Source organism: Eretmochelys imbricata, chromosome 1 (assembly GCF_965152235.1).
Source record: "Eretmochelys imbricata isolate rEreImb1 chromosome 1, rEreImb1.hap1, whole genome shotgun sequence".
Taxonomy (NCBI): domain Eukaryota; kingdom Metazoa; phylum Chordata; order Testudines; family Cheloniidae; genus Eretmochelys; species Eretmochelys imbricata.
In genome coordinates, this window is record NC_135572.1 from 3,586,571 (window position 1) to 3,592,974 (window position 6,404).

General features: G+C 45.6%; 1 pseudogene; it reads right to left on the reverse strand.

Annotated features, from left to right (window-relative positions):
• Positions 1-262: 262 nt before the first annotated feature.
• LOC144259536 (olfactory receptor 52R1-like) lies at positions 263-1,290 on the reverse strand (annotated as a pseudogene).
• Between the last annotated feature and the right edge of the window lie 5,114 nt (positions 1,291-6,404).

Sequence of the window (6,404 nt, forward strand, 5' to 3'; positions counted from 1 at the left end):
GCAAGCGAGAGGGTCAGCGCCTTGCGGGGAAAAGCGCAGAAGTGGGTGGAGCCTTGAGATGAGATGCGGAGCAGAAGCTGGGCATTGGAGGAAGAGGCAGGGCAGGGGGCAGGACCTCAGGGGTCCAGTTACCAGAAATTAGAAAGGTGGCAACCTTATGAGTTAGTGAGTTGTACACAGACCGATTCCCCAGTTTGTCACGCTGACAATGCACACTAAGATCAGGAAATTATTTAATGTCTCTCACTGACCATTAAGTGATTCAGGGAAGAGGGCCCAGCACCAGCTCACCACCCAGATCTGCATGGAACTTGGTCTGAGAGCCAAAGCAGAAAGAGAAAAAATTAGTTCCTTTATGGGTAATGAGCTGGAGAAGCCTGTCCCGGTTCTGTTTGGTCCTCACCCCGTAGATGATGGGGTTTATCATGGGGGGCACCAGGAGGTACATATTGGCAATGAGAATGTGGAAATGCAGGGGCAAATTGAGGCCAAAATGGTACATGAGGAAAGAGAAGAGACCAGGGATGTAAAAGGCTAAGATGGCAGAGAGGTGGGAGCTGCAGGTTCCAAAAATCTTGAGCCGGGCGTCCTTCGTGGGGAGGCTGAAGAGGGCCCTGAGGATCTGGGTATAGGACATGGTGATAAAAATCATATCCAGACCCATCACACAGAATACCACAAAGAGGCCGTAGTAGCTACTGACGCTGGTGTCGGCGCAGGCCAGCTTCACCACAGCCAAGTGTTCGCAGTGCGTGTGGGGGATGATGTTGGTTCTGCAATATGGCCACTGCCTCGCCAGGAGGATCGAGGGCAGTGTGAGCATGCCACCGCGCAGCACCACGGCCAGGCCGATCTTGGCCACCACGGGGTTTGTCAGGATGGTGGAATGTCTAAGGGGGTGGCAGATGGCCATGTAGCGATCCAAGGCCATGGCCACAAAGATCCCAGACTCCACCACAAAAAGCAGTGAAGGAAGTACATCTGGGTGAGGCAGGCACTGAAATCTATTTCCCTGGAATTGAACCAGAAGATGCTCAGCGTTTTGGGGAGGATGGACGTAGACAGGACCAGGTCGGTGACGGCCAGCCTGCAGAGGAAATAGTACATTGGCCCATGGAGGCTCGGCTTTCTCTTCACTATGAACAGGATGGTGAAGTTCCCCAAGACGGCTATGGCGTACATGGCACAGAAGGGGATGGAGATCCAGACGTGGGCTGCCTCCAGGCCAGGAATGCCCAGCAGGAGGAAGGTGGAGGGGTTGGTGAAGTGAGTTGTGTTGGAATCTGACATGGAGTAGGGAAGAAGGTGTCCAACTCTGAGGCAGAATGGTGTCTCTTGCACGTACCATACATTCACCAGACTTCCTGTATGTGCCCAGGCTCTAGGGTGATGGTCGCAGTACAAATGCCTGGTGGAGAGACAGTGTTAATATTAGACACTACATGCAGTACTGGGGGCTGTTCTCATAGGTGAAGCAGATTTGTCGCCCTTCACACACTAAAAATAATGTTTTCATTATTCAGAAAAATGAATTATGAAACACTGACTCTCCAAATCCAATTCCATGTTTCACGGTGCCCCATGCATCAATAATTCTGACACATTGTGGTGTGGGAATCCTTAATAGGCACCAGCAGGAAACCGGAGTGTGGGTACTGGCTATCCATAATTGTTCCTTAATGCAATGAATCCCAGGCTAGAGAGCCCATGCTGTGGGGAGATTCCTATTTATCCGGTTGCTCAAAATCTAAGTCTGGAAAAAAAACAAAGCTTTGCCGAGCATGTACATGTGGAAACATCCCAACTAGAACAAACGTCAGGGAAAAGACCTGGGTGTCATTGATAGAAGCTCCACGGAAACCCCTGTTCATTTGCAGTAGTGGTGAAAAGAGAGACAATGTTCTCATACCTAAGCAATGGGATGGAGAATAACCTGCTCTGGACAAGTGCTCAGTTTTGGTCACCCAGTCTCTATAAAGGACATAGCAGATAGAAAGGGGATTTTCAGGACAAGACAGGCTATGAGAATGGGGGAGGCTGCCATACGTAGACAGTCTGAAAAGTCTGGGACTGTTTAGTTTAGAGAAGAGGCAACTAAGGGGGTATATGATAGAGGAGAGGAAAATAAACAGTGGATCTGATTAGATTCCAATGGACAAACAGAGAACAGTTCCCAACCAGTAATATTGATAGACACTTAGTGTTTCAAAGGGGCTAATTCCCCAAATTTGAGGCAAATTATGAGAAAAAACAGATTGGGAGGAATAATTTAGACAGAAAACTGGGAAGGAAAAGAGGAAATTTTATTGGAAGTGGTTATTAGATAACTAGAAAGCCACAATTCCAAAGTCAAGGAAATGGACAACTTTGGCTAAAAACCTGGTTTAGTGACAAACTGAAGGCAGCTGTTCAGGGTGGGGAAAGCAATGTATAACAGATGGGAAACAGGGACATAGACAGCAAGCAATACAAATTGGAAGTTATGAACACTGATAAGGGACATTAGAGACATCAGGGAAAAACCCATGCTTGGCAGGGCTAAGGATCACAAAAAGAAGATAATTAAGTATATTAAGAACAAAAGAACTCCTAGAAAAGGTTTAGGCCAATTCCTGGAGAGAGAAAGGAAACTTGTTAATGCTGCAGAAAAGGTAGATGTGTTCAATACCTATTTTTTGTTCTACATTTGGAAAGAAGCGGTATGATGTACTCATATCACCTTAGATGATTAAATACTTTCCAGTCCATTAGCCGTCAAAGGGGATGATAAACAGCATCTACAACAGAACCTTAGAGTTACAAACACCGGGGTTAAGAACTGACTGATCAAACACACATCTCAGTAGGAACCAGAAGTACGCGATCAGACAGGAGCAGAGCCAAAAAAAAAAAAAAAGAAAGGAACAACAGGACAGTACTGTGTTAAAACTAAATTATTCAAAAAAGGAAAGGGAAAGTTTTAAAAAAAGATTTGACAAGGTTAGGAAACAATGGAAAAGCTGGTCTGGGATTAGAGTAAAAAAAAGGCTGGGAATATAATTAATGCCCGTGAACAAGAGGGTTTATGGAAAAGAAGGCTTGTCAAAGAAACTTGATTCCATTCATCAATGTTTTGGAAGGAAATGGAAAATCACTGCAAATGAAATTTGAGGATGACCCACAGATTGGTGGAGTGATTACAATGAGGGGCCTGGGCAGGCATAACAATTGATCTGGAGCGTTTGGTGAGGTGGGCCCATGGAAAGAAAATGTTTTAATACAGACAAATGCAAAGTTATCCTCTTAGAACAGGAAATGCAGGCCCGACCCACAGACTAGGGCACTGTATTATGGAACGCAGGGACGCTGAAAAGGATTTAAGGTCATTCTGGACACCCAGCTCATTGTGAGCTCCAAGTGTGATGCTTTGGCCAAGAGGACTGATGCGATCCTTGGATGCATAAACCGGGGAGACGTGAGTTGGAGCAGGGGAAGGATTTTACCTCTGCACATGGCATTGGTGAAACCAACTGTATCCAGTTGTGCGGTCCACATTCTAAAAGGAGATGTTGAAAAATTGGAGAGGGTACAGAAAAGGGCCACAAAAATGTTTAGAGGCTGGAGAAAATGCCTGACAGTGAGAGACTTAAAGAGCTTCATCTATTTATCTTATCAAAAAGATGATCAAGGGGAGATTTCCATGGGTAGAAATCTGTGAGTAATAATGCACTCTGTAATCTAGCAGAGAAAGGCAGAGCAGGACCCAGGAGTTGGAAGCTGAAGCCAGACAAAATCCAGCTGGAAAAAAAGGCCAAAATTTTAGCACTCCGGGTGATTAACCATTGGGACACACTACGAAGGGAAGGAAAGGAGGACTTGTGGCACCTTAGAGACTAACCAATTTATTTGAGCATAAGCTTTCGTGAGCTACAGCTCACTTCATGGGACGAAGGGAAGTGGTGGATTCTACAACTCCCCATGGCTGCAGATCCAGACTGGGTGCTTCTCTTGAAGATCTGCTTAAGGGCTTGTCTGCACTTAAAATGTTACAGCATCACTGCTTGGGTGCTTCAGTGTAAACACTGCTGACACCGACAATGGGGGTTCTCCCAAAAGTGCAGGTAATCCACTTCCCAAGAGGTGGGAGCTGGGTCGGTGGAAGAATTCTTCCTTCAACTCATGCTGTCTACACCGGGGTTAGGATGATAAAGTGATATCTCTCAGAGGTGAGGATGTTTTTACTATTGCAGAAAAATAGATGCAAATGCAGTGTTAGGTTGCGTTAACACAGGCAGAGCATGCGAGTCACAGGAGATGATTATACCGCTCCTCTCGGCAATGGTTAGGCCACCAAACCATAGGGAGGATGTAGAGAAACTCGAAAGGATCCAGAGTTGAGAGACAAAGAGGATTCGAGGGCTGGAATGCAAGCTGCATGAGCAAAGGCTGAAGCAACTGGATATATTTACCTTGGAGAAGAGGAAATAAAGGGGGGACATGCCCGCGGTTTTCAGATACTTGAAAGGCTGCCACAAAAAAGATGGAGAAAAAATGTTCTCTCTTGCCACTGAGGGCAGGACAAGAGGCAATGGGTTCAAAGTACAGCAGAGTAGATTTAGAGAAGATTTAAATCTCAGGAAAAAATTCCTAACGGTAAGAACAGGAGAACAATGGAGCAGACACCTTGGGAGGTTGTGGAAGCTCCTTCACTGGAGGTTTTCCAAAGGAGGCTGGAGAGCCATCTGTCTGGAATGGTTTAGACAGAACACATTCTGCATCTCGGCAGGGGTTAGACTAGATGAACCTTGTGGTCTCTTCTCACCCTGTGGCTCTATGATTCTACGATGTAAAATCCTACAGCAGACAAGGCCTTAGTCAAACACAAGTTATGGAGCTCAATGCAGAGAAAACTGTGTGAAATGTAATGGCCTGTGTTATACAGCAGGTCAGGCTGGATGATCAAATGGTCCCTTCTGGCTTTATATCCTATGAATCTATCAATAAAGAAAGTAGATCAAGCAGCTATATTTACTGTGTCTCACAACACACGAACAAGAGAACATTCCATTACATTGAAAGTCTGAACATAGAACTCTGATAAAAGAAAATTGTTTACGTAATCCATAGTTGGCCTGTGGAACTCCTTGCCACAGACATTACGGGGGCAAGGAGCTTAGCTGAATGGGATTTACAAATGGATGGGCCGTTGCAGGTGGTACTGGTGGCACCATGCTTAGGTAAGGCTGTCTGACACCTTCCATTAGGAAACCACATTTTCAGTGGCTTATAAGTTTACCAGACTTGAAGTGTTTGGACTGAAATTTCCCATGCTGGGTGTCTGCTTCCAGATGAATTGTTTTTTTTCAAAGTTTCAGACCTAACAGTTCAGCTGCCTTCTCGAATGAAGCTTCTCTCGAATGAGAGAAGATGTCTTGCCCACGTTGAAAAATTCTTATAATTGTTCCAGTGAGGACTGTTAGAACCTCTATGCTTTACAGCAGATAAAAGACAGGAGGTCCCCTCATCTCAAAAAAGGTATACTGGCATTAGAAAAGGTTCAGAGAAGGGCAACTAAAATGTATAGGGGGTTGGAACGGGTCACATGTGAGGGGAGATTAAAGAGGCTAGGACTTTTCAGCTTGGAAAAGAGGAGACTAAGGGGGGATATGATAGAGGTCTATAAAATCATGAGTGATGTGGAGAAAGTGAATAAGGAAAAGTTATTTACTTCTTCCCATAATATAAGAACTAGGGGCCACCAAATAAAATGAATGGGCAGCAGGTTTAAAACAAATAAAAGGAAGTTCTTCTTCACTCAGCGCACAGTCAACCTGTGGAACTCCTTGCCTGAGGAGGTTGTGAAGGCTAGGACTATAACAGGGTTTAAAAGAGAACTGGATAAATTCATGGAGGTTAAATCCATTAATGGCTATTAGCCAGGACAGGTAAGGAATGGTGTCCCTAGCCTCTGTGAGTCAGAGGGTGGAGATGGATGGCAGGAGAGAGATCACTAGATCATTACCTGTTAATTTCACTCCCTCTGGGGAACCTGGCACTGGCCACTGTCAGTAGACAGGATATTGGGCTGAATGGACCTTTGGTCTGACCCAGTATGGCCGTTCTTATGGTCTTATGTCAAGTAATACCCTCCCCACCCCCCAGCCATTAACAGCCAGAGCCCTGAGATGTAAGAGCAGGAGGTGACAGACTCTGTGCATGAACACACAGCTGGCTCCTGAGGTTTCGATTCAGTTCTTACACCAAGAAAAGTTTAGCCTCAGTGGGGCCTGATTAAACTAAGGGCCAGGGCCTCAAAATTTGGCCTTTGTTGTCCATCTACTAACACCTTTCATCCTGAAGGATCCACCGTGCCACTGAAATCCAGCCGCCTTGGGGCTGGAGGCCATCAGCAGAAAGGGACATTT